The sequence below is a fragment of the Palaemon carinicauda genome, chromosome 15 (assembly GCF_036898095.1).
Source record: "Palaemon carinicauda isolate YSFRI2023 chromosome 15, ASM3689809v2, whole genome shotgun sequence".
In the NCBI taxonomy this organism is placed as follows: Eukaryota; Metazoa; Arthropoda; class Malacostraca; order Decapoda; family Palaemonidae; genus Palaemon; species Palaemon carinicauda.
Genome location: NC_090739.1, coordinates 68,368,741 through 68,381,123, shown reverse-complemented (window position 1 = coordinate 68,381,123; position 12,383 = coordinate 68,368,741). Strand labels below are relative to the sequence as shown.

The window sequence follows — 12,383 nt, the reverse complement described above, 5'->3', positions numbered from 1 at the left end:
CGTCAACGTTCACCTGCTCGTCAGCGATCTCCTACGCGTCAACGATCGCCATCGATCTACCACGTGTGTCAGTTCCCTGGCCACCATCAGTAGCGATCTAACGCTCGCCTGCTGTGGACCACGATCTCCGGTAGCTGAGTCTTGCCGTAGATCTTCCTCCTGCTCGCCAGCGCCCACCATTACTTCTGTCCTTCTGTGCGCCAGCTTTCTTCAATCGCCAGCGCACATCTGGCCGCCCTTTTTTGCCACGCACCTATGGGCGCCAACGGTTTTCTGACCGTCTAGGATCGCCTGATTAACAGCTTTCTTCAGCGCTCACCTTCCTGATGCACCTGCGCGCCTTCTGTTAGCGCGATGCGCGCTAACCATCACTAGTCTCTCTCGCGTTGGCAATCGCCTACGCGCCCGCGCGATTCTTCACCTGAGCGCTAGCGTTTTGTTAACGCACCACCGCTCGCCAACGCGCCATCGCTTGCTGACGCACCATCGCTTGCCAACGCGCCTCCACTCTCCTACTGGCTATCGCTCGCCAGAACGCTCCATCGTTCGTCAACGCGCCATCGCCCGTCTACGCGTCATCGGTATCCCGACCGCCTGCGCTCACCCGCGCGCCCAGGTGCCTGCACGCCTACGCTCATGCGCGACCGCGCACATGCTCTCCAATGTTCGCCTGCGCGCGAACCAACGGTATTCCATCGCGCGGACCGACGGTGTTCCGCCGCGCGGACCGACGGTGTTCCGTCGCGCGGACCGACGGAGTTCCGTCGCGCGGACCGACGGAGTTCCGTCGCTCGGACCGACGGTGTTCCGCCGCGCGGACCGACGGTGTTCCGCCGCGCGGACCGACGGTGTCCCGCCGCGCGGACCGACGGTGTTCCGCCGCGCGGACCGACGGTGTTCCGCCGCGCAGACCGACGGTGTTCCGCCCCGCGGACCGACGGTGTTCCGCCCCGCGGACCGACGGTGTTCCGCAGCGCGGACCGACGGTGTTCCGCCGCGCAGACCGCGGCGTCCACGGTGATCCGCCGCGCGGACCGACGGTGATCCGCCGCGCGGACCGACGGTGATCCGCCGCGCGGACCGACGTTGATCCGCCGCGCGGACCGACGTTGATCCGCCGCGCGGACCGACGGTGATCCGCCGCGCGGACCGACGGTGATCCGCCGCGCGGACCGATGGTGATCCGCCGCGCGGACCGACGGTGTTCCGCCGCGCGGACCGACGGTGTTCCCGCCGCGCGGACCGACGGTGATCCGCCGCGCGGACCGACGGTGTTCCCGCCGCGCGGACCGACGGTGTTCCGCCGCGCGGACCGACGGTGTTCCGCCGCGCGGACCGACGGTGTTCCGCCGCGCGGACCGACGGTGTTCCCGCCGCGCGGACCGACGGTGTTCCCGCCGCGCGGACCGACGGTGTTCCCGCCGCGCGGACCGACGGTGTTCCCGCCGCGCGGACCGACGGTGTTCCCGCCGCGCGGACCGACGGTGTTCCCGCCGCGCGGACCGACGGTGTTCCCGCCGCGCGGACCGACGGTGTTCCCGCCGCGCGGACCGACGGTGTTCCCGCCGCGCGGACCGACGGTGTTCCCGCCGCGCGGACCGACGGTGTTCCCGCCGCGCGGACCGACGGTGTTCCCGCCGCGCGGACCGACGGTGTTCCCGCCGCCTGGACCGACGGTGTTCCCGCCGCGCGGACCGACGGTGTTCCCGCCGCGCGGACCGACGGTGTTCCCGCCGCGCGGACCGACGGTGTTCCCGCCGCGCGGACCGACGGTGTTCCCGCCGCGCGGACCGACGGTGTTCCCGCCGCGCGGACCGACGGTGTTCCCGCCGCGCGGACCGACGGTGTTCCCGCCGCGCGGACCGACGGTGTTCCCGCCGCGCGGACCGACGGTGTTCCCGCCGCGCGGACCGACGGTGTTCCCGCCGCGCGGACCGACGGTGTTCCCGCCGCGCGGACCGACGGTGTTCCCGCCGCGCGGACCGACGGTGTTCCCGCCGCGCGGACCGACGGTGTTCCCGCCGCGCGGACCGACGGTGTTCCCGCCGCGCGGACCGACGGTGTTCCCGCCGCGCGGACCGACGGTGTTCCCGCCGCGCGGACCGACGGTGTTCCCGCCGCGCGGACCGACGGTGTTCCCGCCGCGCGGACCGACGGTGTTCCCGCCGCGCGGACCGACGGTGTTCCCGCCGCGCGGACCGACGGTGTTCCCGCCGCGCGGACCGACGGTGTTCCCGCCGCGCGGACCGACGGTGTTCCCGCCGCGCGGACCGACGGTGTTCCCGCCGCGCGGACCGACGGTGTTCCCGCCGCGCGGACCGACGGTGTTCCCGCCGCGCGGACCGACGGTGTTCCCGCCGCGCGGACCGACGGTGTTTCATCGCGCGAACGTCGGCTTAATTCTTGCAGTATCCATTGCTCGCCTATGGGTTATCGCTCGCCGACCACCAGCTCTCGCCTTCCTACCACGCTCGCCCTCCTTCTGCGCTCCTTCGCTCACCTTTGTTTGCGTTCCTGCGTGCCCGCGCATGGGCGCTTCCACGTTCGCCCACGCGCAAACCATTGATTTACCATCGCGCGAGCGCCAGGGCGATTGCGACCGCGATTCCCGTTGGGGTTTCGCAGCATGGCCAGCCTGGCGAGTCTTCTGGAGCGTATTTCCAGAACACGGCCTCACCCCGTAAACGCAGAGCATGGCACATGCAAGAACAGGAAGAATCTTCAGGGAGGTCTGAGCAACATTCTTCTTTCCAGAACCTGGGTTAGCCCTTCCCCGTCATTTCCTGGAAGGGTTTTGCCAGGGAGCTTTGCGTTCAAGATTTTTCCTTCGGCCAAGGGGTGACTGGTTTACCCCTTCCTCTTCTCCATCTCGTGAAAGGGGCTTACCAGGTCCTTTCCCTCCTCGGTTGCGACCCGAGGTTTTGTTCAAGGAAGTTACAGGAAGGTCATGGGTTCTTTCCTCCTCTCGGGCTCAAGCACCTTGGCGTTTCGTCGTCAAGTTCCGAACTTGCGGGCAAGCTCGATGTTGGACCATCTGGACGCAATGACCGAGGGCTTCCTTTCAGGTGTCTCATCCGTGGATGTCGACAACCTCAGACACCCTTCCATCCTTGAGAAGAGTTTGTTTGTGCCCAAGGACAGAGACATAGACAGCGGTTGTGCGGAGGAAGTCGACTTCCGTTTTCACTCCTCCAAGGCGCTTTCTTCCAGACCCTGCAGGGCTCCTGCGCCTCTTTCTTTCAGCCACGTCGGCCTAAGTTATCGGACCGGCTACGACAACTGAGACAAGGTGTCCAATAGCAATTCCCTCCTGTCAGGAACAGGTGGCACGCGAGGCTCTCCCGGGGGGGCATAGTCCTAGAGGGAGCGGCAGAGTTCACAAACTCTAGGATTGGCACCCTCCCCCTTGCAGGTTTCACGCAGGGAGGATGCCTAAGGTTACTCATCCGGATGACAGCTTCCCGATGCCCATTCCTGCACGATCTCTGTGATCAGCCAAGGATATCGCACCTGCCGTCTCTGTCAGCGAATTCAGTGTATCTGAACCTCTATGCCATAGGGTCGGCAAGAGTTTGCCCGTTTGGGCAGAATGATCCATGCCTTAGGAGAAGGTCCTCCATAGGATCGTCGACGGCTTCACCCCCCGGCTTCTTCAGTCGATCCTTTCTTGTAAGGAAGTATCTGAGACGGGAGTTCCGTAGTCGACCTCTCAGCTCTGATCAAGTTTGTCGAACAATCTTCGTCCAGCGTGGAACAGCAGAATCGATCAGACTGGTAATGAAGCGACAGGACTCCTTAGGCCCTGGATCGGAAGGACGGGTACTTTCAGTTTCCATTCCATCCATCTTCCAGGAAGCTCGTGGAATTCAGCCTAGACTACAGGTATTCCTGCTTAAGATGCAGTGTGGCGATCCTGCCGTGGCATCGCAGGTTTTCCCCCAGAGAACTCTCCCTGCTTTCCTCATGGCCGCTCAGGTGCAGGCTTCCGCCTCCTTCGCCTTTTGGAGGTCTGGTCAACTCCGGTAGGCTCGGGTTCGACCTTTTTCAGCGCCGGGACAAGCTTCCGGATGCTTACCATGAGTGTGGGTTCATGGTATTTTGCTAGGAGCCTTCTCTTCTTCTGCCTCAACATCTGGAGTATCTAGCCATGATATTGAGTCAGCGGCCTTACCATGTTGGAAACCCCGCTTCTCGTCCGTCCAGCGAGGTTAAGCAACGTCGGGTCTGGTCGGTACTTGGATGGGTGTCCGCCTGGGGACGCCAGATTCTGTTGCCGCCTCCTCCGAGCCTTCCCTGCAGTTGACTGTGGCAAGGCTGAGGAGAGTCGCAGTACCTGTTCTCAGTCAAGCAGAGCTTGCAGCCCTACCTTGGAACGTTTCCTAGTTCTCTTTTCCTCATTGACCCGTCTAAAGTTCCGAACGGTCGCCTTAGGATAAGTTCCCTGTTGGGCGGCCCAAGTTCCGGTGGTTTCAAAGCAACGATTAACCGGACTTTCTGGCCCTATGGGACCAGCGGAACGATTAGACCTGCAATGGGTGTTGACTTATGGAACCTCTTGATGGGAGTGGATATTCTCGTCCTTTCCCCACATTTTTGATGCTGTTCTCGGACTCGTCAAAGAAAGGGGGGGGGGGGGGGCGGTGGCATGTTCCGGTCCAGGCCTAGGGGCTTAGGGGCCGTAGTCTGGCCCCTCTACAGATCCTACATCTCCTGCCGAGTCGCTCCGTGCACGTCGACTTCATGGTACTGGCGTGTTCTAACCAACGGGACGCATTTTCTACCTTCGCATCTTGCAGTAGAGATACTGAGATGATTTGAGATCCTCTCAATACCACCATCGGCTCTCTCATTCCGGGCAGAGGAATGTTCTCTCTGACTATCCTAGCAGAGCCTCGTAGAGAGAAACCTAGGGGTCTTTGGCCTTGAGTAACCAGCAAGTCCTAGCCTGGGGGACCTGATCGCGACAGCTTGGAACCTCAAGCTTCCGCTGTTCGTCCCCCCAGTCTCAGACCCTGAGACTCTGGCAAGATGCATTCCGGTGATGGTGGGACAACATCGACGCCTGCGTCTTCCCTCCTTTGTTGTCTGTTGAGAATGGGTCTCAACAAGACCAGGTTGTCTGTCAACCTTTCAATGGCCCTGAGAGCTCCACTGGGACTATACGCAGAACGGTTTCCAGACCCTCTGCTTCCCCTGACGGAACTCCCGGGAGAGCTTCTCCCACGGCACAGGCTTCTCGAACAACCACACTGCAACATCTTTCAGAGCCGGGGCGTCGCTTCGGCTTCATGCCTGGAGACACTACGCCTCCTCCTCAAGAAGAGACAACCCGCTACAGTCGCGGGACGGAGGTCGCGTCATCTGCGATAGTCATCCGCAGGGGTCTTCCAGGCGAAGTGGAGAGTCTTCGGTGGTTGGTGTCGTGGGAGATATACCTCTTCCCTTGAGGCCTCTTCTCCAGCAATAACGAACTTATTGCCTTTCGGCGGGGGGAAACTCCTTTCCGCTCTCGGCAATGAAGCCTGTCGCTCAGCCTTCAGGCTTAAAGGAATAACTTTTTCCTTCCCGCTGGACCTTTCCTCGCTCATGCGAAGCTGCGAACGTCCCTGCCCTAGTCGGAGTGAGACCTCCAGCATGGAGCATGGCTCGGACTTTTTAGTCCCTTAAGAGATCTTCTCAAGACCCTTTACGTCAGGCCTCTGATCGTATTCCGTCTTGGGTCTCCTGCTCACTCTGGCCGCGGCCAGTGTGTAAGCAATCTTCTTGGTCTCGTACGACTCCGCCCTTTCTAAGGAATGGGGGAAGGCAACATTCAGGTTCGCTCCTGAGTTGTTGGCCAGACTCAGAATCTTGGGGTCCCGGCCTTCGGTCCAATTCCTTCAAGATTTCGAGTCACCATTTTATATCTGATGTCCCAAAACCTTCTCCTTCTTGCCAGTAAAGGAATCGAGAGGTTAGCTTTGGGAACAGCTGCAGTTTGTCCTCACGTGCAGCCGGGTTGGGAGCACAAGAAGGACACGGGGGAGAGTCACCAGTATACCTCTTCAGCTCAGACTCAAGGACATTCATCGCTACCTGAATCCAGATCCTCCTCCGTCACGTCGCCCTACAACACGATGTCGATACATCGCAACGTCCCTCGCCTTTGAGTAATACTACTCTGTGACGCAGGTGCTACAAGCTGGAGTCTGGAAGCATCTAATGACCTTCGCAGCCTGCTTCCTGCAGGGCGTGACCCACAGGAGTTTCGATACGTTTCTATCGCTCTGTGGTGGCTACACAACAGCTGGTCTAACCTCAGGCTCCTTTTTGGACAGGTAGCAGAAGGTTGAGGGCATTGTTATCAGGTTTTAGTGTGCATGAACGAAAGAAGTATGTCTGGCCCTTACTTCTTTCTTCATTTTCCCCTCTACTGGGAAGCAGCATCCTGGTCTCTGCATAGCTGACCTCGAACCTCTGCAGGTAAACCATGCTTCCTTGTGTTCCGAGTATTGAGTCAATACTGTCGCGTCCCCCATACCTTGACGAGGTGGTATTGGGAATGTCCTAACCCAGAGTTCCTTCTGGAACTCCAGGTCAACTGCCTAGGACGGGTCACACTTCTTCCTTCACACACAAGCTTATGTAGGCCACACGGTTTCTTGCGGAGTAAGGAACTTGTGAGGTGCAGGGACTCCTTTTCTCGAGTGCGACTCACTCGGATTCTGAGTCCCCGGGTAAAGCCAAAGCCAGTATGGCTGGGGACTTTCCACCCTTCCTAAGGGGTAAGTCACCCAATGTAAATAGCGTGGTTTGTATTTCGGTTACGGAACAAATGACAAATTTGAAGATAATTTGTATTTTTCCTAACCATACAAACCTTAGCTATTTATATATATTTGCCCACCAGCCCTGTCCCCCAAGACAAGTCCTACCTCTAAGTGAAAGTGGAGCATTCACCTGGGTGGGAGGGGTAGCTAGCTACCACTCCCCCCCCGCTAACTAGCGCGGGGGTATTACACCCTCGTTAAATTCTAATGGCTTGCCATTTCAGCTACGCTAATAGGTAAACCCAATGTAAATAGCTAAGGTTTGTATGGTTAGGAAAAATACAAATTATCTTCGAATTTGTCATTTTATTAATGAAAATATCATTTTTATAAGGAATGATCTTCCTCAAGACTAAACTTTTCCATTATGGCAGAACACCTCTCAGAGGAGTAATTTTCCTGCTGAACCATGACAATTTACTGGTACCCCCCCTCGACCTCTCCTGGGAAAATATTCACCCATTCTGAGGACTGATGTCTCTATCCTCAATTTGAGTGGTGTTAAACGTCAGAGTACTATGAGTAAGCAGAACTCTTCCCTGTGAGAGGAACCTTTTGCTTTTCATAAATCTATGGGGGATATAACAAACTAAAAATAAAGCTCAGTTTTAAAGTAAAAAAGTTTGACCACTTGTCTTTCCTGTCCAGTGGTAAAAACACTATTCTAGAGAGTCTAGGAAGCCTCTCTGGGAAAGATAAATGAGAAGACAACTCCTTGATAGAGGATATTTAAAACTAAAAGATATGCCCTTACTCCTGCCTGGCTGCTTGGCAATTGAGATTTATGAATGGGCTTAGACCAGACTCCCCCTTCACGTATTGTCACCATTGTGTAGACAACGGTCATCACTAATTATGAATAGGAATCAAGTATGGCGACGAGAGTAAATGTCTTCCATACCTCCTAACAAGAAAACCTTGGCCTTAAATGATTTCCTCTTACGAATTGTTTACTTTTCCCAGATATCTTTTTAGCCACTTTTTTCACCAATACTGTACTACAGTAATGGTCGATGCCCTTCAGTATCCAGGAGAAAGTCTGGACTCCTGGAATCTCTCTTGACTCCATAGTATAAGACTAGGAGATCCAAGGGAGTGAGATGGACAACAGAACTTCTAATGTAGAGAGAACAATCCTCGGTACTGGAACTTCTCATGGTAAAATTAAGAAGAACTCTGGAGTGAATAAAGATTGCTTGTAGGCTATCACTCTCAGACTAAGTCGCAGTAAATTTGCTTTATGCATCACAATAGGAGTCTAACTGACATCTTCCCTGGGAAAAATTCAGTCAACAGAACAACGACTATTTAGGTTAATAGAACTCTTAATACTCGCGGTTCTTCAAGAGTTTTGAGCTTTTCCAAGACTGCTTCTCCCTGAATAAACGGATTTTGAGCGAAGTGAAAAATCTATTTTTGGGTGAAAGAGCCATGTCGTCCTGATGGAAGTTCCTTCATAAGTGGCTTCCTAGGTTATATGTGACTACAGTGATATATCCCAGAGAATTTACCAAAGGTATCCAGAATTCTAACTCCTGGAGCGAGTATCTCTTAAAAAATCACAAAGGGATATCGCGTAAGGACGTATCTTGACACATCTCACAGCTATTTACTCCCCAAATAGCGATTTTCACTTCGAGAGGGAAAAGTGGCAAGAAAATAGGAGAGTCGTTAAAAAGGTAAACACTCGATTCTCCTAATGTACTGCAAATAGTTCGCCCAATCGCCACCGCGAGGCGCCACCTAAACCATTCTTTGTAGCTTCGTAGGTGTTGCTGATACAGTACCAAAGGGAGGGATTCATATCCTTTTATTAAAGGAGGGTGGGTCCATCAGGACAACATGGCTCTTTCACCCAAAAATCCGTTTTTTGGGCTTAGGCCATGTCGTGCTGATGGAAGTTTACCAGAGCATTAATGTATCTGTGGATTTATAATAGTGCCGTTATCTCGACTTAACTATTCCCTATCTGGTCACCAAGACCAAAGACACTTGATGTTACCGTAATACATCAATCAACTGAGCATACCAAATGACAGCTCTTCCTGCCCCTTCAGGGAAAAGTCTATATAGACTCTAGGAATAAAACCCGAAAATTGTGAGTTCAAAGAACAATTAGCAAGCAGAAGTATATTGTGTCCTTATATACGTAAAGCATAGTTTGTACTAATGGGTAATGAATAGAATACTGTACCTCCCAGGTCCGGATCTAGACAGATAGGTTTATGTTCACGTAGGGATCATAAAACAGTAATATAGACATAGTACAACCAAACTTACCTGTTTGCATAATAGAGAAGACATTAGTCTTACAAAGTCCTAAGAGGATCAAGGATGCTCTGATATACATGATCTATAAAATCTTGAGGCGAAAGAGACGCAGAGATTCCTTCTAATGTTTATTTACAAGAAACACAGAAATCATGATTGGAATTAATATATTTATGCTAAACATATTGCATAAAAGCATAACAGTAATAACAAAAATAAATAAGTTTCATCTGAAAGAGAAACAAAAGCCACTCAAAGAAATAAAATATTTCACTGCATAATGTTATTACCAGGAACACTAGCATATAAAATGCTGGCACTTGTGTCAAATTATTATGCTTGAGGTCACCTCGTGAGATAAGACAGTTCATAGTGTCTTTAACAACATAATACTTATCATGATATACCTAAGTCTATCATGTACACCCTTCACTAAAAGTGACTATTAGTGCACTGTCCTTCGCAGTAATCAAGCAGCAGGTTTTATTACACTACCTGCAGCTATCACATGAAACTTGATTTCCTGTAATTGCTTTGCGTAATGCTTAAAGAATACCCTGGAAGAATCCATCCAGTATAGGCATGCAGGTTTTCAAACGACATAGTCTGAAAGAAGTTTAGAGACGAGGCAACTTTTCTCGGATCGTGACCTGCGCGTGTACTGTCAGGATCCGCTCTGCGAATAAAGTAGGTGATTTTCGCCCTTATCTGTTTCAAGGATAACGTCGAACCAGAAGTCTCTCCCCTGAAAAGCTGACCTCCCTTAAAGTCTGAAGTTCTATGAAGATAGACCTTTAGGCATTCCACTGGGCAGAGGTATGCTTCTTCCTTCAGAGGGCAGATTCTCCAGGGACCCCATCTCTTAGTGGGCAGCTCGTTTTTGGCGAGAAACGTCGGATCCGGAAAAAGATTTAAATCTCCATTCGTTGTAAACTGAATGTGGCCATCATCCCTCGAGAGGGCCACTATCTCACTAACTCTGGCTCCTGAGGCTAGTGCAAAAAGAAAAATCACCTTCTGAGTCAAGTCTTTCAGCGAGCAATCTTCATTGTTCAAAGTTGAAGCCAGATGAACAACCTTATCCAAGGACCATGAAATGTGCTTTGGAGGGGCTGCAGGTCGAAGTTTGGCGCAGGCTTTTGGAATCTTGTTGAAGATTTCTTTAGAAAAGTCCACCTGGAAGGCGTATAGAATCGGCCTAGTCAATGCAGATTTACAAGTAGTAATTGTATTAGCCGCTAATCCTTGTCTGTGAAGATGGATGAAGAAGGACAAACAGAAGTCCGTAGAAATCTCTTGCGGTTTCTTCGCCTTAACAAAGGCTACCCATTTCTTCCAGGAGGACTCTTATTGTCTTCTTGTAGACTTTGACTTATATTCTTCTAAGAAGTTAATACTGTCTGCAGAAATCCCGAACCTTTTCTTAACCGCTAGGGTGAGAAAATCATGAGATGAAGGTTTTGGGTTTTCTCTGATGAAGTGTAGACAGTCGATTTCTGCACTTGCTGAGTTAGAACTGGTTCCGGCAACGAGATCAGCTTCAGGCGTAGTTCTGTTATCAGAGGGAACCAGACACTGCCTGGCCACTTGTGGGCCACTATCGCTGCCCTCCCCCGAAAGGATCTCAATTTGTCGAGGGCTTTCAACAACAGGTTGGTTGGTGGGAACAAGTAAATCCTGGACCATCTGTTCCAATCCCCGGACATCACGTCCGTTGCTTCCGCTAGAGGATCCTCGTACGGGGCAACATACAGGGGTAGTTTCTTGTTGTCGCTCGTTGCGAAGAGATCTACTTGCAGTCCTGGGACTTTGTTCAGTATGAAGGAGAATGATCCTGCGTCTAGGGACCATTCGGACTCTTATCGGGTTGATCCTGGATAGAGCATCCGCTGTCACATTGCGGAATCCTTGGAGGTCGACTGCTGTCAAGTGCCACTTCATCTTCTTGGATAGATGAAAGATGGCCAACATCACTTGATTTAATTGAGGCGATCTTGAGCCCTGTCGATTTATGCATCTCATTATCACTTCGCTGTCTAAAACCAGGCGAGTGTGGATTGAGCAGCGAAGTCTCAGTTTTTTCAGAGATAGAAAAACTGCCATGGCTTCCAGAAAATTTATGTGGAAGGACTTGAAGAGTGGAGACCAGGTTCCCTGCACCTTCCGACGATGAGTGTGACCTCCCCAACCTTCCTTCGAGGCATCCATGTGAACGGTGACTGCTGGTGGAGGTGGTTGCAAGGGTACCTTTCTTCTTAGGTTCTTTGCTCCCGACCATGGCTTGAGAATGGATCGCAGACAATTTGGGAATGGTCTTCGTAGATCTCTTCGATCGTTGTAAGCGTATTTTCTCCAGACTCCTGATGCATCTTTTAACTGCACTCTCAAAAGTGGGTCCGTCAAAGAGGCAAACTGGAGAGACCCCAACACACACTCCTGTTGTCTTCTTGATATTCTTTGAGATTGAAGAAGACTTTTGACGGACCTTGCTATCTCCTTCCTCTTTGCTGTGGGCAAAGAGAGGCAATGTGACTGTAGGTCCCAGTGAACTCCCAGCCACTGGAACCTTCGAGCAGGAGAAAGCCGAGACTTTTACAGGTTGATCTTGAATCCTAGGTTTTCTAGGAATTGAATCACTTTTCTGGAGGCTTGCATGCATTCTTCTTTGGATGCTGCCCACACCAGCCAATTGTCCAGGTAGGCCATCACCTGGACACCCTTGAGGCGTAGTTGTCGAATGACTGTGTTCGCAAGCTTTGTGAATATTCTTGGAGCAATGTTCAGACCGAAGGGCATGGCTCTGAAAACGTATTTTCTTTTCTGGAGCTTGAACCCTAGGTAGGGGGAAACTTGACGGTTGATTGGCACATGCCAGTAAGCATCCGTCATGTCTATGGAGACTGTGTATGCCCATTTGGGCAGAAGGGTCCTTATGTGCTGAAGCGTCAGCATTCTGAACTTGTAGTTCACAATGAACTTGTTGAGTGGTGATAAGTCCAGAATGACTCTGAGCTTTTCCGAATCCTTCTTCGGAACACAGAATAGCCTTCCTTGGAATTTGATGGACTTTGCTTTCCTTATGACTCTCTTGTCCAATAGTTCTTGAACATATTCTTCCAGAACTGGGGTTGATGGTTGGAAGAATTGAGGAAAGCTTGGTGGGGTTGAGTTCCAACCCCAGCCCAGTCCTTTCTTGATCAGGCTGTGGGCCCAAGGATCGAAGGTCCACCGATCCTGAAAATGGAGAAGTCTCCCTCCTACCGGCAGCATCTCACTTAGAGTGCTGACTGGAGGATTTACCTC

The 12,383-nt window shown here is 52.7% G+C and overlaps 1 pseudogene; it reads left to right on the top strand.

Moving 5' to 3' along the window:
- The first annotated feature begins 4,157 nt into the window (after positions 1-4,157).
- Positions 4,158-4,276, top strand: LOC137654872 (5S ribosomal RNA; annotated as a pseudogene).
- The last annotated feature ends 8,107 nt before the right edge of the window (positions 4,277-12,383 follow it).